Source organism: Desmodus rotundus, chromosome 3, assembly GCF_022682495.2.
Source record: "Desmodus rotundus isolate HL8 chromosome 3, HLdesRot8A.1, whole genome shotgun sequence".
NCBI lineage: Eukaryota > Metazoa > Chordata > Mammalia > Chiroptera > Phyllostomidae > Desmodus > Desmodus rotundus.
The window spans coordinates 120039842-120065192 of record NC_071389.1 but is presented as its reverse complement, the minus strand read 5'-3'; the positions used below and the strand labels follow the sequence as shown (position 1 = coordinate 120065192).

General features: G+C 38.7%; 1 pseudogene; it reads right to left on the bottom strand.

Moving 5' to 3' along the window:
* The window catches only part of LOC112307775 (serine/threonine-protein phosphatase 2B catalytic subunit beta isoform-like), a 156648-nt pseudogene extending 132434 nt beyond the window's left edge, over positions 1 to 24214 (bottom strand).
* Between the last annotated feature and the right edge of the window lie 1137 nt (positions 24215 to 25351).

Sequence of the window (25351 nt, the reverse complement as noted above, 5' to 3'; positions counted from 1 at the left end):
TCTGTCTCTATTAACTTTTGCTTTCTCAGTCTGCCCCTCTAAATACCTTAGAGCAATATCTTTAAAATACAAATCTGATCATGTTAATCTCCAGCTTCAAAACTCTCATTGATTTCCTATTACTCTTAAGAGAAACACCAAAATCTATAACATGACTTCCAAAGGTGCTTATCCTGGTTTTTCTTACCTGTCTTTCCAGGGCTGGCACTCAGTTATTCCTCCTCTGTCCCAGTTCGTTCAGGTCAGCCAGCATGCACCATGCCTCTTCCTACCTCAGGACCATGCACATGATGCTTTTTCTCCATGGAAAGCTCCAAGCCCCATACCTGAGTTGATGCATATTTCAGATTTTCATTCAATCAATACTTCCTTGAGAAGGCTTGTATAACAGCTAGAAGTAGATTTGTGTTTCCTGTTATAAACTCTCATAGCACCCTGCCACTTTTTTCATAGCTAATTTGTCCAGTAGTTGGTTTATTTTGCAGGTAAAGCTCATATAACCTTTCTGAGGGTGACTGTAGCCTGAAAGGAGGTCCCTGCTTCCCATCATGCTGAGTTTCTCCTCAGTGGACAATGACCCCTCAAGCAGGAGAGGCTCCAACTGCTCTGATCACTTCAGGCCACTGCTGGCTCTTGGCTAGCCAGGGTTTTTACTTCACTGACTACTAACAGGCTTTAGAGTAGTGTGTCCACAGTCACAAAGCAGTTAAGAATCCCTCATTAAAAAATCCTTAGAATTATAGTCCAGAGATCTGTCTTTTTACTAAACCCCTTAGTTGATCAGGATTTTGGGAGTGGTGACCCAAGAGTCTCACTTTGATAAGTGTGAACTTGAAGATACCCTTTCTGAGCATGCGCTTGCTGATAAGTGTAAGTGACCTTCATGCAGATTGTCCTGCATCTGTACCACTTTCTGCCAAACTTCCCCCAAGTTTCCTTTCCTCTCTTTGGACAAACTGACATTAATTTTTTAGTAATGAATTATTTATTATTTATGTGTTATTGATTATTTGTCTGCCCTCTCTATAAATTATATACCATTTCTTTTTCAATTGCTGATGATACACCTCTTGACAACAACGTAGTAGATAAGAGAGATTTCTTTGTTAGAACTATTACTCTACTGGCAAAGCATATCCTCAGATATTAATACTGTAAGAGGTTTTAAAGTTAGTATCAGCTGTCATATTAACATGGTAAATCAATATTGTCCATCTGCAAGAAGCAGAATGCAAGTATGTTGGCGCAGAAAACAAAAAATAAAATCAGGGGGAGTCAGGTTTGACCGTTATCAAGATGATAGATTGAAATGACCCCAAATGTTGGCAGAATGCTTTGCTGAGATGACCAGATACCACAGACACTGAAGTAATTATGGCTCAGAAAAAAAGCAGATTGAAATTAAGCCATTTCCCTAATAAAGATGGAAAGGGAGGTGAGTTATTATATTTATTTTATCTTACATAAACGAGTTTTGGCAGAATGGTTGCATAAAAGTTAATTTATAGTTTTCCTCTTTTGTTAGCCAAGTTCCCCAATAACATTACTATATATGGTATTTTAAGGACTATCTCTGAACAGAGTCTCTCAAAGCCTTTGGTTATAAACTCTCTTAGGACCATTATTAATTTATGAATCAAAATTATAAAAAATGACTGTCAAATCTCAAATCCTTATTCGTTTCTAGGATATAGTCCTGAATACCCAACACAAATTCAATATTCTCACAAAAAATTAATCTCCTTATCCTTATATTTGCTTCCTCTGTGAACTTAATTCTACTTTTGAAAAGGCTACTAGCATTATTAGAGTAACTAATGCTTGTAATCTGAAAGAAACCCTTAACTGGCCCCCCATTCTTAAGCACTCCCAACCAACGTTTTATACACTTCATCTCCTAACTAGTCTTTGTCTCCAGTTTCTTCCCTAGTTGGCAAATTCTGGACTCTGCCACCAGATCCATCTTTCTAAGCCTCAGCTTTCATCTTGTCACTCAAAGTTTCAATGGTTCGTCCATGTCAATAAAGTAAATTGTTAACTTTTTCCCCAGGTATTGAAAGACGCTTTTTATTTTTCTAACTCTATGCTAAAGCCCCCCCTTAGATATACCTTAGATATTTAAATTAGATATTTAAATTTCTTTAAATAGGTATATTACTTTGAGGGGTGGCCCCTACAAGGTTATGTCTCTAACTGGAATCTGTGAATGTGACCTTAATTGAAAAAGGAGTCTTTGCAGATGTAATTAAGTTAAGAATATCAAAAAGAGGTCAACAGGTGGGCCCTAAATCTAACGACATCTGTCTTTACAAGTGAAGAGAAGGGGAGAAACACAGAAGAGAAGGCCATGTTTAGATGGCTGTAGAAATTGGAGCCATCCAAGCCAAGAACCACCAGGAGCCACCAGAGGCTGAAAGAAGGAAGCAAGCATTCTCCCTAAAGCCTTTTGAGGAACTGTGTGTGGACTACCATCTTGATTTCAGATGTATGGCCTCCAGGGATGTGAGGGAATAAATGTCTCTTGTTTAAAGTCACCTGGCTTGTGTTGACAAATTGTAGCATTCCTAAGAAATTAACAAAAATGGTCAGCTGAGTCCTCCTGAAGCTGTCTACTCTGGTAGTTCCCTTTGCTTGGAATGCTTGCTCTACTTCACCACCTACTGAAATGACAGTTATCGGTTTTAAGCCCATACAATGTAAGAGACACTGTTGTAAGGCTTTTCACATATTAAATTCTGTGAATCTCTCATCAGCCATATAAAATAGGGACTGGTATGTGTACAGATAAGTACGCATTCATTCCAGACCAGCTGAAGTTTGAACAGAGCAGTGTTACTCTAAAATGCGTGCTCTGATTGCTTCAAAACACACTCCCTCTGTAAAATCTTTCCTCATCCCCTGCCTGAAAGATGTCTTTACGGCTTTCTGTAGTTATTTTGCTGAGTGCCACTCATGAAACAGCACTGCCTGCATCATATTACTTTATTCATCAACTCGGTTAGACTGTAAAATGCTTAAAAGAAGTACCTAGAGATACATATAATTTTCTTCTATTGAGGCTGGAATCATGTTTTTATAGGTTCAAAATAAATGACATTGAATGAGTATATCTGGTAGAAGACAAGTCAAATGACCATGTTTAACACAAGTTAAACAGGGGGTGAAACCATTTGTCCGAGGATATTTTAAAAAGCAATAAGAGTTTGACCTTCGGATTTCTGACTCACCAATGTATATTCTCTGACCATTGGGTCTCCTCTTACTTTAAAAACCTGGAGTGCAGAAATATGTTCAAAATGTTTGGTTTTAGTAAACCTTATTAATAATATATCATTATAGAAATATATAAAATAGTTAAATATGGTAAAACTGGGAAGATTTTCATGTTTTTAAAAATAATATAACAGATGAAGTTAATATCTTTGTTAGTATAATTTTTATTTAGTTTTATTTTCTAATATAAATATTTTTAAAAATTCTAAGAAAGTCAATGTTTTGGGAAAAACAAGTTGTTAAATTCAGTGACTTATTTATTCTATGGAGTAATGGAAAAAATGACTCAGCCCCTTCTTTTCCTTACTAGACTCAGTCATCCTTAACAACAGTTTGTGTGAAAACAGAACCATCTCAAGGAAAAATAACCCAAAGCATTATTTCATGGATTCTAGAGACAGGTTTTTCTCAGTTCGAATTTTATCATCTATAACATTTTGAAAGATCACAAATTTGTATGTTTCACTTCTAAGACTTCATCAATGCTAACCTATAAAAAAACCTAAAACATAATTCTTATTTTTGTAAAAATGAAGAACATGAAGAAATCATTTTTACATGTACAATTTTAATATGATTCATAAACAGTCAAAAATCTGAGTATTCATGAAAGGTATAAAGGTTAAGTACTTTCTTTTTTCTAAATATATAGTCTTTATTGTATATATTTTTCCATTATCATTTAGTCCTCTTCTACCCACCTCCCCTCAGCAATCACCACACTGTTGTCTGTGTCCGTGGGTCCTTTTCCCTTTGGCTCCATCCCTCCACCCGCTAACCTCCCCCCACCATTAGCTGTCATCTGTTCTCCGTCTATGACTACATCTGTTTTGCTTGTTAGTTCAGTTTGTTTGTTAGATTCCACATGTGAGTGAAATCATATGGTATTTGTCTTTCTCTAACTGGCTTATTTCACTTAGCATAATGTTCTCCAGTTCCATCTATACTGTTGCAAAGGGTAAAACTTTCTTCTTTTTTATGGCCGAGTAGAATTCCATTGTGTAAATGTCCCACACCCTAAGACTTAGTTCCGTGACACTGAAGAAGTGATGGAAGTGAGAGCTTAACCAAAAAGCAGTGAATTAATGGAAGTCATAAGAAAGTGATCGAGGTCAAAGACAGCACACACTTGCGTCAGTTTGGAGTGTTTCAGCTGTGAGGAACAGAACGTGCAGATAATAACAGCATAAATGAAAGTGTATCTGTTTACAAATAGGGTAACATGAAGGTCAGCAACGACTGGTAATGATTTCTCAGCTCAGCAATAACTAGAATCTTCATGATTTTTCTAGCTTTTTTCCACGATTCTCATTTCATGGGATATGAGGCTTTAGTTCTAACTAAAATTAATAGGCAGATAACTCTACCTAAAAGAGTACAGGGCAAATGAGCACAGGCCACTTAATGAGAAAAGCAAAGGTCTTCTTGGAAACCCCATTCAGTTTGGTTCCTTTGACATTTATTCATCAGGGCTGTGTCACATTGTCACCTTAGAGGATATATTTCCCTGAGAGTTTTATAATCATAACCTGAAGATGTGTTTTCTTTAAAGACAGAACCAATGCTAAATTTGACTTTGTATATTTGCTTAAAGAATTTGAAAGCATTTTGACAGCTGAAGCTTCCTCAATGCATTAATGGCTATAACTGCATTCTATGTTGTTTGTTTTCCCTTTTCTGGAATCATTCTTGGAATCATCCATGTAAGTGAATCTTTTCAATATTTAGGTCTGAATTTAAATGTTACCTCCATATAAGTACTTCTCTGACCACATTAACTAAAGTAACAATGTTCCCACTTATCACTCTCTTGTCACTACCTGAAATTAGTTATTTATATAGTTATTGCTTTCGTTTCTAAGTAGAATAGAAGCTCTATGAGGAAATGGGCTTTGTCTTGTTAAACACCGTGTCCCCTATGCTTAGAGAAGCATTGGCCTACAGTAAGTACTCCGTAAAATGTTGATAAAGTTCAAAAATATGTAAGTCTATATATTTACATATATCACTTACATTATTTGTTTCTAGATTTATCTATCAATCATCTGTATTTAGAGTGTTGCTGAAAAGTTAACGATGAGAAGCTATAGAACTGACATTGTTTGTAGTAAACTACCCTGCAACATCATTGAACCAGCATAATGCTCTCGTGGTGAAACCAGAATGATTGTGCAAACAGAGTGACTTTAACGTGGAATTTCCTTGGTAATTCCGGTCTGTGGCCCCCACAATCACAAGTAGCACATCTGACATTAATTATATATAAATAACAATTTAAAATGATATTATGATGCATTTTCCTAATAATAATACATGCAATTTTTTAGAAATATAATCATTAATGTAAGTTTTTAAAAACATATTGTTTCATTTTTTCTTGATGGACTTATCAGGTATAGTAATCCAAAGATATTTTGTATGAATTAGTTTAAATTTTTAAAATTAGAATAAATATAGATATCTATAGTTCTATCTATAGATATATAGGCATTGTATAAAGGGAATACATTTAATATATATGATTTAATAGAGAAGCTGCCATCTAAAGGTGGCTAGCTTCTCTATTTAGCTCAGTAAGAGCAAAACATCTTGAAACAGATTTTGAGAAAAATTTCTTGAATGATTTCTTAATTATGAGAACTTGAAACAGCCATTTTTCCAGAAGAAAGTGTAATGGGTGCTTGACAAATCTATGTACATGTGCATAGGGGACCCTGGAACATCACAGGGCCCAAACACTTTGGGGTCCAACACAATAGACTCTTCCTCATGGACTGAGATGCTCCTGACTTACAGGAAAGGCTGTCTGAGACACAGAGGCCTAGACTTATGATGCAGATTGAATTACGAAGGCCTGGATTTTCTTGAGGAGGGGGTAACCCTGGAGATATCTCCTGATAGCTCCGGTCCAGTCTTCACAATGGGACAAGGGTCAAATACAGTCCTCTTTGAGTCAGTGACAGAATATTATCCAGTTCTTGGCCAGATGCCTGGAGTCATGCAGCCGGAAAAGTGACTTAATCAATGGATGGATGCAGTTGCTGAGCTAGTAGAAGCTGAGATGGTCTTTCATCAAGAGGCACACTGATGACTAATCTCACCATAGACCTGGAGGGGACAGGACTGGATCTTTTATGTGAGCAGCAATGTGTCAGTCCAGAAACAAGAGCAGAAATCAAAGCATCAGCAAACAGAGTATCTTTTTGGATGGTCCAAAGACTATCCAATCTCGCAAATGTGGTTTATGTTACCTTTAATTACAGTTGTGATGTTGTGATGTCTAGTAGCCTCCAGTTGATGAATCTGAGGTCTGGAACTAATGTTGAGGTGGGAGAAATGAAGACTGAATTGTGTGAGTCTGAATACTAGGATTTGTAATTATTTTAGGAAAGTTTTCTGAATGATGGAAAACAAACCTGGGCCACAATATAGTCTACTGAATTGTTAAATGAGAACTACTTTAATACTTAGATGAAAAAAAATAACACTTAGATGATGGACATAATCTTAAATCTAGTCAATAAGCACAACTATTCAAAACAGCACAGTGCTCTTTCAGAAATCATTATTGACGATTCAGTAGCTGAGTGTGCTTGGTTCTAGGGGCAGGGTGAGATGTTGAAGATGTCTTTTGTTTATTTTGTTTTTGTTTTTGTTTTTACTACTGCACTCATTCTGTTCTGTCATCGAAGGACTTTTACTGTTTCTCAAACTCATGAGGGGTCTCCTGCCCTAGGGCCTACTGGCTACCTGGAGTGCTCTGCTCCAGAAAGATGGTTTGCTGTTTCACCTTGTTCAAATTTTTGCTCATGTGCTTGTTACCTTCTAAATGAGGTAAGCTACTTCTCTGAACTACCTTCCTGAACTACCCCTTGTTAAAATCACACTCCTCCCTCATATACCCTGGAATTCCTTATCCACACCTCTGTTGCTTTATTTTTCATCATACCACTTATTCCTGGATATATTAATTAATTATTAATTTATTGAATGGACACCCCCACCCTCATCAACAATTAATGGAGTTCAAATTTTTATATGTTTTGTTTACTGATATTGTGTAAAGCCTGGCAACAAAGGCTTGATAAATATCAATGAATGAATGAAGGTGAGAGTGGAGGAAAATAACTGTGTCACGAAGCATGCATTAACAGGAATCAGGAAGATGAATAATGAGTCGTGGGGCTGTAGAGGAAAGGATGATTGAAAAAAAAAACAGAAAAGTGTCAGGAAGGCATGACAGGGAAAGAAACTGCTGAATTGGACCACATAAGAGAAAGTGTTAGGGCTGGGTAGAATTTTACAAGTGTAGGAGCAATAGATTAATGGAATGCCTGAGCACAAATCACTGATGAACAGTTAGCTGGATATCTGGAGTTTGGATGTCTCTAAAGAATCAGATATATGGAGTTATATAGTAGGAAGGGCTAGAAAAGGGACATGCATCAGCCAGAGTGCTCTTAGCTGTGAGGAAGGAAACCATGCATGAAATTATATTCTTAAGAACTCTGGCCTAATCACTTAGGCATTTGTTCCCCCTCACAATTGAATGTCCCCGGTGGGGAAGGCTCAGATTGAGGTGAGTCAGCAGCTTGGTGATATCATCAGAGTCCCAGGTTCTTCCCATCACTCCATAGCTCTCAGTCTTTGCATAGGTTTCCTCCTGAGGCTGATTCAAAGATGACTGCTGCAATTTCATTTTCAGCATGAACACATCCAGGGGAGAAGGAATGCCCTTGTCTCCTCCTGTGGGTCTATCTTGGAAATGATGAACCTTTCTCAAGAGACACTTAACACACTTCCACTCATGTGTCACACACCAGAGTTGGGCTACTTGCCCATTTCTAATTGACGTTTACTTAGCAAATACTTAGCGAGCCCATCTAATGTTGCCAGCACTATTCTAGGCATTTTAAAATATGACAACATTAAACCAAATAAAAGCCTTGCCTTTGCAGAGTTTATATTCTGGTTGGGGAAGCTAAAAACACACAAATTATCAACATGTACAATGTCAGATTATGACAAGTTCTATGCATAAAAACACAATAGAGTAAGAGAGAAAGAATGGGTCCATCACATGGGGAGGAATTTCAGGCTGGGCAGGCAGAGAGGAGTCTCTGAGGAAATGACTTTTATCAGGGACTTGAGTGAACTGAGGGAGAGAACCATTTGAATACCCAAGGAAAGCTATTTCTAAACAGGGAGAATAGCAAGTCTGGAGTCCTCAGCCAAGAATGAGCTTGGCTTGGTTGAGAAATACTGTGGAAGTCCAAGTGGCTAGCCTACAATAAGAAGTGAAAAGTGTGTAAGGAGCTGAGGTGAAAAAGCTAGCAAGGGGGGCAGATATGTAGGGTTGAATAGGCCTTGGTACAGATGCTGGATTTTGCTTGGGGAGCATAGAACAATTTTAGAGAAGAGTAGTATGATCTGATTTACATTTCTAAAAAGATCACTCTGCCTCCACAGAATAAATTGTAGGGGCAGGTGCAGAAACAGAGATGAGAGGCTAGAGCAGAGGGACCAGTAAAAGAATAGTGTGGCTTGGAGAAGGATGCTGATGAAGACAAGTGGTTGGACTGAGAATGTACCGTGAAGGCAATGGAAGGACTGGCTCCGAAGCAGAGTGGACAAAGCCTGATTGTTCAAACTGATCTTCTGGGACAAGTCAAGCATAATGTCCACTGTAGATTACACTAATATCAGATTATAAAGGAACTTTCATTATGGCATTTCAACAAAAGGTTGGTTGAATACCTCGAATATGTGTAGCAGATTGGTTTGTCTGACAGGCACCTGAGGTAGAGTTAGGGTGTGGGATAATTAGGGCACCCCACAGACTCTGTACCTGTGGAAGCTGGAGCTTTAGCTCTACCTTTCACAGGTTTTTCCAGTGCTCCCTCAGACTGCAGCTTCGGAGCAGCCTGGCGTATAAAGTGACCAGTAGTTCTCATGGTCATAGGCCCGTTCCCACTTCTTTGATGTAAAGTGTGTCGTGCTGTCTTATTGAATGCGTGTGGGGACTTGTCCTGATTTACCAAATGCTCTATAAACATTTGGCTGAGGCCCTGTAGGCAAAAAAGGAAAATCCATACTCAAAATAAGTGTCTATTTCTTGCCCTTCCGGAGTAAAGTAACAAAATATCGAATACCAAAATCAATTTGCCTCCAAGGGGCTAGATGGTCTCCTCAAGGGATGGTTTCACATCAGGCATTCAGCATCAATCTGTATTGATAGCAGATTGGGTGTCCAGTGACAGTGTTCGCTGGATCAGCACCAGTGAGCTGCAGCTGATGCTGTGGGTCCTGGCATGGCCTCCATCACTGCTCTTATGGCCAAAACTAGAAGGGACATTGTGTCAGAAGTTTTGGCCTGATGGCCAACACTGAGTGCTATCAGCTCATCAGGTTACCTTCTCTTTGTTGTGCTGGTTCAATACTGGTTGCTCTCTGGAGGGCATTGACAGGCAAACTTTGTGTCCATTATCATATGTTTATCCACTTGCCTTTACCCTTGGCCCCCTTGGCCCTAATCGTTCAATCTCATGCCTTCCATATTGTGACTAGCAAGACAAACCATGAGCCAATTATAGTATAACCCAGGGATTTTCAACCTGTGTGGTGCAAGAATTTTTAACATGCAATACCTATTTAGTCAAGAGCACTGACTCTTTTCCCTTAGATTGTCAAATTAAAAAAATGACAACAGCCAACACAACAACAGCTTTTCGGTGTGAATGAGCCAAAATTACACCTATTTTTGTCAGATCAGCAAAAATATGGTATAATTTTTAGTGTGTTGCAGAATTTTAGTAATTAGTTCATGTGTGTCATGAAATGAAGAAAGTTGAAAATTGCTGGTCTAACCTCAGGACAGTTCTCTTCTCACACAAAATAAATGCCCAGATGCACCATGCCAAACTCTGCCAACCAGAAAGGTTTCCCCATACTTGTATCTATCAAAGTCACTATTGAATATCATCCATTTTTAGCCTGGTCTCATTTACTGAGCCTGTCAATCAATAGATGAAGCTGGGGAGGTTTTTTTCCATCATCATATGGTAATAAAGGATTCCTCAAAGGACCATATACATAAGCTGAGGAAGAAGTATGAGTACAACATTGGTGAATGAAATGATAGTCTGGGCTACCTGCTCGTTGAATGTGCTTGTGGCCTATTCTTGTTTATACTTGATGTTGGGTAGTTACATTGCTTTCATTCTTCCAATGAATGGACTATTGCTGGGTCTGCCTAAAGTTATGACATGGTAGGTCTGACATAGTCCTGTTTTCTTATGGTCAGGTCTTCCAACTTTATGAAAACCCAGTAACATGCTAGGGACTGATAGTAAATGGTATATAATTCTCCACTGTAGATCACATGACTTTGCTTCAGAATCCAAGAGGTGTCAGTTATGATTCTCCCACTGGGGCTTGCCATAAACTACACAGTATCTTTTCCCATCACTGATATCTCTAATACCAAAATGTCTGTTAGGTCACGTGGCAACTCAAAAGTTACAGCCTAAAAGTCATTCTGCTTCTTTCTTTGTGGTAGAAAATCAGTATGTCATAGTCCTGCATCATAAACTTTCTCATATCAAACTTTATCTTCTGTTGCCCTTGATTAAACACCCCCAAAACTCTAGTCCCACATGTATGATACAGCTACTGCTAGGTCTTAGAGCTCTTTTTGAATACAGTTTTTCTCTTTTATCAGGCCCAACAGTTCTCTTGCTGGGATATTTTGATATCTAACACTGGGAATAGGTTTAGTAGCTAAGAGGGGAGATGTGGGCACAGTTAGGGGAGAGGTGTGCAAAAGACTTTTGTGGAAGAGACTCTGCATTATCTTTGGGGGGTAAGGAGATTTAGCTTTGATGAGAGATGGAATGTTCCTGGGGGCTCAGAGATATTGGAGGAATCTAGAGTTGTAATATTTAGTCATGGCATCAACCCAAATTTCCCTAATCCATATATTATGATCCCATTCTTCCCCAAGAGGCTCCTGACCTTCAGGTTATTCTATTTAATTAATTCTCTAGCCTGGTCCTCAAGTGTTCTCTCCTGTCCTTCTACAGAAATTGAGATCTTCTTTGTATACTACCAAAGAGGCCTTCTGGCTTTTTATTAGCTTTTAATTAGTGATTAATCACTCTCAGCTTATTTTCATTTTACAGAAGGTGGTTAAGCTTAGCAAGAGACACAATTCCATTGACCTTATAACCAGTTACTTTGTCCGTATTTCCCAAACTAGCAACACAGTGGGAGTGCATTCTTGTTCACCACTGAACTAGTATACCATTCCAATTCACACAAGTAGAGGTTTTCACAACTAGGCTACAATTTGGTGCCAGAAGCTATCTGTGCCCTCCAAATATCAGTATTGGGGTTCTATTGCTAGCTGAGTGGTGAATGTGGTGAATGATCCAATTTTCAAACTTCTGTTTATCTCCTCCTTGCCTGGATCACTCTGGTACTAATGGTTTTAGGTTGAGTTCCCCAGTTATTAGATTCCGAGGTGGAGTGTTTCATGCAGATCATTAGGCAGTGCCTTGATAGGAACACCTGGGGAAGGGAGGGCAAGAAAGAGGAATCAGGTTAAGAGAAAAGTCAAGAAGCATTGAATGCTCAACAACGGCCTTGGCAAATCCCACAGGAAGCTCAAAAGCTAGAGAGGCCTTTAGAGTTGCCCCAGTTTGAAGCAAAATGCCCAGGCCCTTATGCCTTTTTATTGAATATTCATTGAGTGAGGAACCTTAGCCAAAGTGTTTTTCCATTGCTGAGGTAATCCCTGAAAGAGCTGACAGCTGAACACTGTGTTCCTCTCTTTCTCCAACACAAGTCCTTCACTGAGGTGTAAAGCTCTGTCTGCCGGGGACATAAAGATGGATTAGAAATGCCATGATTTTGAGGAGACAGGTGCATATCATTTTGCCATATCCTAGTAATGATTAAGGTAACATACAGTTGGGGATCATTCTGAGCTAAGTATTGAGGAATGAGAAGATATTGTTCACAAGGAAACGGAAGAATATTCCAGACAAAAGATCATCATGGAAAACAGAGAGGTGGCAAAACCCTCGGGTAGCTCCAGTTGAGGACAGTTCTGCGTGGACTTTAACCTCACCACTCAGTAGGTACCGGCAGTCACTAAAGGATTAGCTTAAACTGGTAGTACGCGGTCGGGCAGGTGAGGTTTGCATTTCAAAGAGACCTGGTGGGCAGTCTACAGGATGGATTATAATGCTTACAGTGAACTTGTATGCACCTCATGACCTTGCTTGACAAAACAAAGGCACTACAGGCTTCTAAAGAGGAAACTGACTAAAACCTCTTCTATGTTTTGGTGGAAAATGAAATGTATTGGTGCTAAGTGGATCATGGGACAAGAAAGTAGATGTGGAGAAATCAGTTAGAAAGCTATTAAAATAGTACATGTAGAATTCTTATCAGGTGATCTCTTGCTAAAGAAGAAACTCCTATATTGCACATTGGCAGGTGGTCTAAATATATTTGCTTCTCTAAACTCAAATTAATTTATTTCAAATCACTGGTCTCCTTCCATTTTTTTTTCTTAGTTGAGGCTTGCTTGTTAAGTGAACTACTCTTTATCTCAATATGTGCTTTTTCGTATTTTTCCCATGGCACACTCTAGCAGTTAGGATCTTACCCTTCATCTCACACCACTGACACTAGAGGGCAAATCTGGGAAAATAATAGAAGGAGCCAAATACACAACATATGGCTCTCTTAGTGTTCAGTGGGAAAAAAAAACAAAACCCTGTAAATCAGACATGATGCAATCAGAAATCAACAAGGGTAGAATTGAATGGTGAACTTCAGTGGCATTTTAGTTTAAGACTTCTGTTGAATGAGGAAGATTGAATTCCCTGTATCTGACCTTTAGGACAAAGGATATGGAAAGGTCATGACATATGTCTGGTTTCTTCCTAGTGGATGACAAAAGCAGTTTTAAGGGTACAAGTGACAAGAGAATATCTAGCCCTGGCTAGAGTGGCTCAGTGGATTGAGCACCAGCCGGTGAACCCAAAGGTCACTGGTTTGATTCCCAGTCAGGGCACGTGCCTGGGTCATGGGCCAGGCCCCAGTGGTGTCGTGTGAGAGGCAACCGATCGATGTAACTCTCACACATTGATGTTTCTCTCTCTCTCTTTCTCCCTCTCTTACCCTCTCTAAAAATAAATAAATAAAATATTTTTTAAAATAAGAGAGGATATCTAAAGGACTAGTCACCCTGAGTTTAGCTAGTGTATTCAAAGTTGAGGAAGGAAGGGTATGATGTTAATCTTAATCCTAAAGGGACAAGCGAGCTAATCTCTCTTCCTGTGTAGAGGAAGGTATAAGTCTATCACTCTTGACCAGGTCCTGAAAGATCTGAGAAGGTAGAATTAGATTGCTGATGGACTCCTGAGACCAAGCCAGTTTGTTACATTTGTTACATGCTTGAAAGCTTAGGCAGACAGAGCTGTCTTGGAGAAGATCAGTTCAGGAGCCAGAAGCAAGGAGAGAAAAGAATTAAAATATTCCCCTTCTGGGAATCACCAGTTAAGATGAACATCTTGAAATAGGTCAACAGAATCTCTTATCTCAGTGGTAAGAAGAGTCTTTAAACTCCTATTATGAGCATTCATCAGAGCGTGGGGAAGCTGGTGCTATTGCCAGCAGTGAAGCAAGGGTCTGTAAAAACTCTGACTCTAATCACTGAGAGAAGGCCTTGGCAGAATGAGAATGCTGATGAGTCTCTCTGAACACCGTTAGGAATGAGGGTAACCTGGTAGAGAATGGCCCAGAAAGAATCAAATGACTCTTTGAAGTACATCAAAAAGAAGTTGAATTTTTAAAATTAAAACTGGTTCAGAGTACATATCCTGTTACATAATGATATGCAGATACTGTAAGCGGAAAGCCATAAAAAGCTCATTATAGAGATCAACTATTTTCTCTTTCCTCAGATGGGAGGTCTCTGCTTCCCTACCCCACACCAATTTTCTCATTAGTTTATGCTCCCTCATAACTTCAATAGAGATTCTTTGGGTCTTTTCTCTACATCATAACTTTTCACCTTAAATTTCCACTGCTAATTAGAAGATATTTTACATGTGCCTTATTCCAAATCTAAGTTTATAGAAGCAAGAATTGGACAGACTTGAGTCATCTTTTTAAGTCAGGCCACAGAGGTCATTGCTGCCTGGTCAGCCTATAGTCAAGGAACCGCTTGTTTCATCCGTGACAGCTCAGGCAGCCACGGCTGTCAGAGGCCGTTTTTTTTTTTTTAGAAATGGGAGCTGGGGCAGGGTAGAGGAGGGTAAGAAAAAGCAATGGGGGAAAATTGAAACAACTGTAATAGAACAACAATAAAAAATAAATGAATGAATGAATGAATCAATCAATCAATAAAGTATGACTATAAAAAAAGAAGCGAGTGCAAACCAAGAAGGTGTGTCGGCCAATATTCCTGTAGCACACTGGCTGGAGTTTTCATACACGGTTGCCCCACCTCCTCATCCACAGCTTTGCTTTCTGCGGTTTCAGTTATCTTGGTCCACACACCATCACAAGAAGAAGGGTGAGTGTAGTACAGTAAGATATTTGGAGAGAGGAAGAAAAAGAGAGAGATCATATTCACATAACTTTTATTACAGTATACTTTTGTAATTGTTCTATTTTATTATTAGTTATTGTTATTAATTTCTTATTGAATCTAATTTATAATGTAAACTTTATCAACAGTAGCTATGTATAGGAAAAAATCATAGTATATATAAGATTTGGTGCTACCTGCAGTTTCAGGCATCCACTGGGGGTCTTGGGACATATCCCCTGCAGATAAGGGGGCTACTATAATGCACTCAGAGCACTTTGATGGTAAACTCAGGCCATATATTGCTTCCTTTGTTCATACACTGGGCATTGCAGGTAGAAAGGCCCATTGGCTAGATCTTAGGACTAAAGTATTTCACCAAGCAGATGGGAGGGGGTTACATTGCACCTTTTCCCTACTCCCAAAGATCCTCCTCACCTTTTCTGGAACTCTTTCTAGAGTAAGTCATCTGATTAAAGCCACCTAGAAGCCCCACAACTGTCTGCAGGCTCTCAAGTAATTCTCTTTAGGAAGATTGAACTTTCACTGCCCTCTAGTGGCAGTGGAGGAGGCAGTTTTGCTGCTAATAATGAGTGGGGTTCAAGTTCGAATGGATGGGCAGAATCCATCCTATCGTACAAAAAGAACCACCGTGAAAGAAAAAAAGAGAAGAGGGTTTTTGTGTGGAGGGATAAAAAAGACATATGAATAAAATGCCAGAAAACAAGTCTGGGAAGAAAGGAAGAGGAAGGAGGAAAACCTGAATGCCAGGAGCCCCATGCTTGGGAGAACAAACATGAGTGAAGGTGAGACCTGGATGGTACAGGGAATTAAAAATTGTCTACTACCAGGAGCTGTGTGGGAGCAAAACCCTCACTAGAGGACTGTCTAATGGAATGTCAAATGCAGCGTCACCTAGTTTTCAACACTTTCCGACTTTAAACCACTTGCATCCAATTATGTACCTGGTATAATGCCAAACCCATGCCCCCTCTGAGAATTCCCATGGAGTGCTTCCTCACAATATCTCCTTAGCTCTAAAAGCAATACCTAGGACATAATTAAGTGTTGAAATCTGGTTTCACAAACTGTAACACCAACAGGGATATCCAGGCCCTAAGTAGATGGTTGAAAGAAACTTCTGCACAAGTATTTGAAGGATGCAGTAAAATACTATGGCATCCTAGCTAACACACTAAAAAACTGACTCCTGTGCTATACTTAAGACAAATATTTTTTTTTCTTGGAGTGACTCACTAAGTATTATTTGCAGCCAAAATAGCTGGATGTAGGTAGATCTTGTTATATAGGTCCAATACAAATGTAAAGTGTATGCTTTTCCTTTATAGTAAAAAAGTATATAATGTTGAACAGCTTACCTAAAAGTTGTCAAGCTATTTATATTTCAGTGAGTCAATATGGATTCACTCTTAAAACCAGAAAGCAAATGCACGGTGATACATCACTTCAATTGTGATAACCAAGCTAACCCTACCACGAAGTCCGTCTCGTCCACCACAGCACTTCGTGGTATATTTATTCTAAGTTCAAGAACACTGTGAAAATGGAAGAGTATAAGTTCATTTGGATTGGTAATAATCTGGCGGGTTGGTACAAAAACAAGGCACTTCATACCATCTACTAGATTTCTAGCCTGTGAGAGTCAACCATTTATGAATAATAAGTTGGAGACATATTGTCAGAAAATGATAAATAGTGCCTTCATAGGGCACTCCTGAAATTTGCCCAGGGTATAGAGACTGTAAGTGACTCCTAATAACCTATGCCAATTTTAATATTTATATTTTACATTAGTAGTGCAAAGAGAGACCCTGGGAGCTGCAACCAATGAAATATCAACCTGCAGATAAGCCACTGAATTTAGGGATCGGCCACTGAAGCAGACCATGGCATTCCTCAAAGTAACACAACATTATACCCTGAGAAAGCTGCCGGAAAAATAGTGTTGATGTCAAAGTAGAGTGCCATTGGCAAGCACAAAACAGCCAGGCCAGGGAACGTCTCCCCAAGTCTGTATTGAAGAGCTGGAGATACATTTTGTGTTTGAGAAGAGAAACTCATGGGATTGCCTATGTTAAATCTCTGACATAAAGTTCTGTCTAAATCCTAATTAGTGGAGAATGAAACCCCTATCTCCTAGGGCAGGCAAAGAAGCTCAGCAAAAGAAAGAAAGTTCTGTGCTGGTGGTTCTTTCTGTCAGTGAGCCTCAGCATCACCCGCAGGGCTTGTTAAGAAACAGATTGTTGGAGCCCCTCCCTCAGAGTTTCCCATTCAGTAGGTCTGGAGTGGGGCCCTAGAATTTGCATTTGTAAGGGCCCAGAATGCTGGTGATGCTGGTCTGGGAAACCACATTTTGCACACCACTGTCTTGTATCATCTTGGAGTTACTATTTTTGAAAATAAACTTTGGGAACAAGAATGTGGCCGTGGCATATGAATTAGAAAGAAAAAGAAAAAAGAATGCTGATGACTGATTCTTCTCCTGTCCATCTCAAACCTTGTAACAAAGGAAATGAACCTTTACTTATTTTTAGGTTCTTTGCATATATTATCTCATTTAGTAGGCACAGTATTCTTGAGCAAACATAGTTCAGTAACTTAATAGTATATAATTAATAAAATGTATAAATTCCAAGCATCCTGTGGCTCTTTTTTTTAATCATTTTTCATTTAAAGAAGCATTAGTTTGGTATCTAAAATAATTGGAGGGAATTAAAACTCTATACCAGATATATTTTTCAAAACACCAAAGGTAAAAAAACACTTGTATGGCATACCCAAAATCTTTCCTTTCCATCTCTTTCCCTTTCAGTGTCTTCCGGCAGCATATGCACTACAGGAAGATCCTTCCTCGGCGCCATGAAAGATTTGGTGCCACAAGAACTCCTGCAACTAGACCTAAAGAGCTGTGTCAGCCTCATTAATGAGAACCTGAGGAACATGGTTGGGTTCCTATTTGTTACTCAAAATATGGGTTTGAGTTATACTCACCAGAAAAGAAATTCCAGCGAATTGGGTGAGTTTATTTCTGAGCCTTCAACTCTCATTTAGCCCAACTCAAGAATTGCTATACAGTTGACCCTTGAACAACTGAGGTATTAGAGACAACCATCCCCCATGCATTAAAATATTCACTGTAACTTTTGACTCCCCCATAACATTCAACTCCCCCAAAACATAACCACGTATTTAAAAATTGGGAGCTACTCTAATAGTCTGTCTTTCAAAGTGATTTTAGTGGGACCTTCCCTCTGGTTAAAAGGTGGTCACGTGACTCTACCCAGTTCTGGACTGCGCAGGTCTCCTTCCCCCTGGAATTCTCCATCTGGAGGCACGGCGAGAGTTCGCATCTCTCCATCAGGATGGTCAGTGTGCATCTTGCTGAAATGAGAGAGACAGCATGTTAATGAAGGAAAGAAGAGACAAGCAAAGCTGGGAGGTAGACAGAAATAGAGATTCTCTATGAGAAAAAGAACAAAGCACCCTTAGAAGCAAAAAAGTGGGCTATACTGCCTGTACTTGAATTCCAAACTTTCCATGTATCTTCGTCAAGCTACTGGACTTCTTTGAATCTCACGTCATTTTCCACTGAAATAGGTGTTTCCTAGCATTGTTGTGAGGACTGAGTAAGTTGATTATCTATCTATCTATCTATCTATCTATCTATCTATCTATCTATCTATCTATCATCTATCTATCTATCTATCTACCTATCTATCTACTTATCCATCATCTATCTCTATTGTCTATCTATCATCTATCAATCTATCTATCTATCTATCTATCTATCTATCTACTTATCCATCATCTATCTCTATTGTCTATCTATCATCTATCTATCTATCTATCTACCTATCTATCTATCTATCTACTTATCCATCATCTATCTCTATTGTCTATCTATCATCTATCTATCTATCTACCTATCTATCTAACTAACTATCTATCTATCTATTGCTTTTCCTTAATCCCTATCCCATGTTGCCCAGGCTGTATTTATACATATGTATAGTGGTACCTCAGTACTCATTGTTAATTCTTTCCAGGACTCATAAGGAGTGCCGAAACTGTTCATGAGCTAGGGTGACAATGACTTGTGACCTCTGTTTCATCACACAAGAGGGGCACTGTGTGGAGAGCAAGCATTGAGTGTTGAAACATTTTTCTTGTCAAAATGTTACAAATACAAGGTTTGACAATTTCTGAAGCTGATGAGTACTAAGGTTACTGTTTTATAGAAAGTGTTTAGGACAGTGTAAATGCTGCATATATGTTGAATCTTTTTATAATATTTTTAGTCCCCAATTCTACCCAGTAAAAAGAATAGGTCAAAGTAGCTTATACCTGTTATTATTATAATTACATTTAAAAATCATCAGCCTCACATTTTTCTACTAAGACAGAGGTCCAGATGACTTAGTATGATTTCTTCCAGATTGATCTGATTATGGCAGGTAGTTACTTGACTTAAAAGCTGCCAGAAAAGAAGAAGGAGGGAATTAAAAATGGAAACACAGTGAAGTTTTAAAAAAATGATTTTCTTAATATTTAGAAGTACATAGTATGGAGAACACTGAAGGCACAAGGTCTGGAATCTGTGTGAGGCTACTAGAAAGAGCAATGTAAGAAAAATGTTCTAAAGAAAATGGAAGTGCACTTTACCTTTACAGGTGGAATGGTTATTTTCCTTTTTCTTAATAGAATATTGTAGGTTTTGCAAATAAGGATAAGTTAAGTACTGGCTGTTGGGACCTCAGTTGCTAGAGACACAAGAACATTCTATAATTTGATCCTTTTTGCTATTAATTACTTCCCAACAAGCCTAGTTTTATAGAGTGATTTCAATATTCTCATCCTAGTGAATGGTGGGAAGTATTTTAAAAATGAAACAAATAAATAGAACTCATATGAAACCACAGCTATTCTCGGGATAAAAGCTATCCAATGAATCAAGTTGAGACCATGATTCACTCATCCTAATAAAATGATATTATCATAAGTTTCTGTTGTCTTTCTTTTTGTAATCTGACCCTTAAAATACCATATGCATGGAGAGCTGAAAGTGTATGTCTGTGCTGGTGTGAGGCTTACAGATCTTCAGCAGAGAAGATTAAAATATGGCAAGAAATCTTTTATGGATTCTTCAGTCCCAAATGTCCTTACTGCCAAAAAGCAGTGAGTTAGTTATCTTTACAGGAATTCCTCTTGTGAATCTGAAGAAAGGTTGAAGAACATACAAATATGTGTTAATGCGGAGACATGAAAAAGGAGGATAAAGATATGTGCCAAGACACTCTTTGACTCCAGTCTCTTCACTTCTCCGCTTATCATCTCTCCTATGTGCTCCCAGCACAGAATTAGTTCTATACTTCCTGTAAATCTAGTTCACCCCCCCAGCCCCTGGGACTGGTTGAGCTCCAGGCTCCTGCCCTCAACAGTCCTTATTTGGCATGAAGATCATTCTTGCTTCTGGGCCCTGTATCTACTGCTTGAGCTGCTCTCAATAATGTACTCACTTTCTCTGGAACTGAGTCCTGAATTTTCTTTTCCTGGTCCCTATCACATGTCCCCCAGCTTATATCTCAGATCCTATGCTGTGTCTTTCCAGATCCTCCTCCCCCAGTTCCTAAAGAAGAGTCTATTTTTCTCTCCTAAACCTCTTCTTTGTGTTGATAGACTAGAACACTCCTCGTACCCCCTGGAAAGTTCTCAAACTCCCCGCCTTTATGGATTGCACTCCTTATTTATAACCCTTTCTGCTTGCACTCTGATCATGTGTTGGAATCTTCTGAGGTGAACTCTTTGCCAGTCTCACTGTCCTGTAATTTTGTATAGCAGTACCCCAAGTCTTAATGTAGATCACGTCTGATGCGTCTCATGAGTCTCACCTCTGTAAAATAAACCAAAATGTGAACTATAAGGATTGAAAGAATCATGAGATTGAGGACTTCAGTAACCCTCATGCAGATGGAAAGTGGCAAATATGAAAAATTCACTGGAGAGTTAATAAAACATGAATAAAAACAGTGTCTGGCAGTGCCAAAGGTCAGCTGAAAAATGGAAAGCAAGAATCTGTAATTGTTCAGTGCCACAAGGTTTTACATCTTCCCCACGTATGACTCTGTGGGCTTGTTAGGGAAGCTCAGGCAGTGGTGACCAGGAAAGAATTCTGACTGCAGACTGACACGGATAGCTTGAAATTTTTAGGAAGCGGGAGCAGTGATTGTGTAGTGTTAATTGAACCAAACATTTAGAAGAAGAAAAGGAAACACTGCTGCAGAAACCTGTGTGGCTTTACGATTCTAAATGCTGTAATTATATTTTTGCATATTAGGTGACAGCACAGCTGAGTGAGAGTGTTAAATTGAAAGTAATCTGCAGTACAAGAGAGAAGGTACTGAGATGCGGATTTCAGTGAAGATATAACACCTTGCCATGGTTACCTCCAGTGTGATGAGCCATTAAAAGGCAGGTCTGTGGGGGTTAAGAGCTTGGGTGCTAAAACAGATAAAATTGATGCAATGAAGGCTGAAGTAGAAACAAGTGAGGGGATAATGCCAAAAGCAATGTTACAGGAAAGTGGGATGAACTTGATCTGATATGTATATTTAAAGTATTAATATAAAATATATTTTAACATGGCACCTTAAATGTCTTTAAAAATGGCAATATAAAAATAGCAATATGACTACTAGTCTCACTGGCCTGGCATTAGAGAAAAAATAAGGGCATAACAGAACAGGAAAATTAATCTATATGCAATTAGATAAAAGTGAGAAAGGGAAAGAGTTAAAAAAAGTTTTGGGAGAAGTGAGTTTTTGTTTTTTCTGATAAAGGAACAGAAGGAATAGCAATGCGGTGAGATGAATCATGGCGGGATGGGTTGCTTCAGTAGAAAGCTTATCTTATCTTCCTAACAGTAACGGCCAAAGAATCGGGGCGGACACACAGTATGGGCCAATAGAAGTAATGATTATGGCTGACTGGAAAAACTTTTGCATAGAGCAAAAGATGGGGGGGAGTTAAATAGTGGCAAGAAAAAAGAAGTAGAGTTTCTATTAAAGTCTGAAGTTGTGACCTTTTCTAATGCACAAGTAATGCTTATTAAAATTTCTTCAGTGTTCAACAATATTTTGGGGTTTTTTGAAAGTTTATTTCCTAAATCATCAAATTTATTTATTCTTTTATTTTTTTTATTGTTGTTCAATTATTTGCCACTCTCCCCTGCCCTATACACCCTCACCTCCCACAGTCAATCCTCCCCCACCTTTGTCTTTGTCCACAGGTCCTTTATACATGTTCCTTGACTTGACCCATATTTAATTTCACCAATTTTGTTATAACAACAACAAAGACTATATTGGAATTTTTTTTTGAAATACCAACTATCTTAAGTAGTTTAATTATTTTTAATACACATTTGCCTTAGAGCATAAAAGTACTGTTTGGGGGTAGAGCCTATAAGTTTATGTTGACTCTGATATGAGGTGACTTTATATATATACTGGATTGCATATAAATTTGAAAAAGAACAAAAATGAAATGTAACTTTCATAGCTTGAAGCTCAGAAAAGTTCTCTTGTCTTGGCTGTGTCTTCATAAATAGAGCACTCTTTTATCAGTTCAGAGAATTCAATTAATAGGCAGCCAGTTGGCTTTAAGAGCAAACTCTCTGAGTAATAATTAGGAGTTCAATTTGCGCTTCTGCAACCGTGTATTAAATCTTGTCCCAAAGGAATCAGACAAAACACTGTTATTATTTTATAAAATCATATCCATGTAGTTGTTATTTAAAGCCAATCATAATGATATGAGCAAAGTTTGTAATCTGATTGTGTGTACGGGGTGAGGAGAATCCGATTGGAAGACCTTGCTTTACAGACTGTTCCACCATAGGCAGACATTGATGCATGACCTGGTCTGCACACTCCTCATGTCTGAGCAGGTCTATGTTGTACACAATGCAAAAGTTACCGGTTGAACTTTGGTAAGTTTTGTGTACACCCAAGGCAAGTTCCATTTAAATTTGCTTTGATGATATTAACATACATATGGCTTCAAATGTACAAGTGTCCTAATACTTTCACTAAAAACAAACCAATAAACAAAATAGCCAGTCATTTCTCTGGTTGCTAAGCTTGATGCAATACCCTCAAAGGAGCATGCCCTGGCAGGCTCTCACGAGCACAGCAATTAAGTGGAAACCGTTAAGCCAACGCCAGCCTGGGTTGGCCACTTGGGCAACACAGGACTGAACATGTGCTTGGAGTATGGAAATCAGAACAGGGTCATGGGATGTCACATTTGGTCCGGAACTTGCAGGCTAGACAAGATTTTTCTAGGAGTATTTAGAAGGGGGGAGGTTTGGGGGCAGACACAACAACACCAGCAAAGTCTCACAGATCTGAAGATAAGTTGCTAGGTGTGGGACGCGCTGAGTGCCCCAGCGTGAGCTTGGAGCCAAGGGTGGCAAGAATGAAAGCAGAGGGGGCTTTAGTGTGATATAAGAGAAGGGGGCACTGGGCATGTTTAAGCAGAGGGACAAAAGATTAGAGCCAAAACTTTACAGATCAGTCTGGCAGGTGAATGGAACATTGACGACCTGAAAGGCAGGAAAGCCAGCTAGACTGTTATTCGAACAACCCTGAAAAGAAAGCCTAGGCATCCAGACTAAGGCAAAGTCAGGGAGAGAGTCTTAAAAATCTAAGAGCCATTTCCACCAACCTCCAGGCCCATTTTTATCTTTCTCATTCTTTGTTGGGGGGAGAGCATTTTTCATATATTTTTCCTTTCTGATTTCTGAATGAAAAAGTTCTTCCCTTCTTTTTCATTCTATAGCAACTGATGCTGAAGATTCCACTGAGAATTGAATGAAAGAGCACATTTGAACATATATATATATATATATATATATATATATATATATATAAACACACACACACACACACATATATATATATAATACATATATATGTACATACATTTCTACATTTTTAACATATGACTTTCACTTTACTGGAAAGAAGTTTCATTATAGAATATTTAAGGATTTTTTTTAAAGGATATATCTTCCCCAAATCAACCCTATTCCAATTTCTCCCATGATTCATATCCAACTTACCACTACGCACTTCTATATTTCCACTTAAATGTCTGTTGCTACATTAAACTCAGCTTGAATGAAGTGAAATTTATTAGGTTGCATTTCCTATGACTATGAATGGCTCACCCATTCTTCTGGTAACTTAGGTTGTAAAGCTTGGCTTCCAAAGTCTGCAAACTGTCTTCTTTTCCATTCCTCCTGCTGCCACCCATTTGTGGGCCTCAAACTCCCTCAGGAACTATATCCCAACCCACCTCCCTGTTCCATGTGCTCCTCCAGCAGGTGCCATGGTATGAGGCTTCCTAAAGCAGAGTGCCCCATATATCATTCCTCTGCAACAACCTCCAATTGCATTTAAGATTGCAACCTGCATTTCTAGTCACATTCCCTGCTTCTTTACTTCACTGTATCTATAAGCACATTGGATACTTTCTTCTCTTAATATGCCTTATGTTTTCATGATTTTGAACATGCTTTTCCCAAGTTCAGCTTGAAAATCATCACCCTCGTGCAGCTTTTTTTTTCTGATATTCTTTTCCTCATTACTAAATAGAGTCTCCATCACCATTAAAACTCCACAGCACTTTAGTCCTTTCTCTTTGTGTCTCTGTAATTTACATTATAATAATTGTCTTCTCATCAAATATTTACTAGATTTTAAACTCCTTCTGGGCAGAGGCTGTGTTGTCTGTAATTGACCTTCGCACAGAGCCCAGAAGCCACTCAGTCAGCATGACATTGCTTTCACTGTGTGGAGCCTACCCTCAAAGCATGTGTTTTCTGAGTGTGAGTACAGCTGCTCCTTTTGGGTACAACGTTTATTCATGAACCTTTCTGCTTTTATATGGATGGAATTCATATTTAGGCACTGCCATAATTCTGTTTGGAGGTGGAGCTCACTTCTTGTTAGTTTAGCCTTATTAATGGGGAGCTTATCCAATGGACAGTTTCTCCATAAAGCACAGCCTTCTTGCACTTAGGAACACTACATAGCACTTCAGCACTCTACTCGGGGCCATGTTAAGTAGTGAAGTTACCAACAGAAAACACAAAAATACAAAATACATGGCACTGAATAGACCTCCAAAGGGATACTTGTTTACAGTATAAGAGATAAGAAATACTGAGGAGAAGGAGTCACCTTATTTGATTTTCAGCTGGAAATGTTGCAGTTTGAGTGACTTAAATTTTTCACCACTCTCCACATGTCCATGAATGACAACAAAAGCACATGAGTATTGATTTTGTGATTACCAATAAATTTTAGAATGTAGGCAAATACACAAATAGGAAATCCACAAATGATGAAGATCAACTGTACTAAAGATGATCACACAGATGGCCAAAGA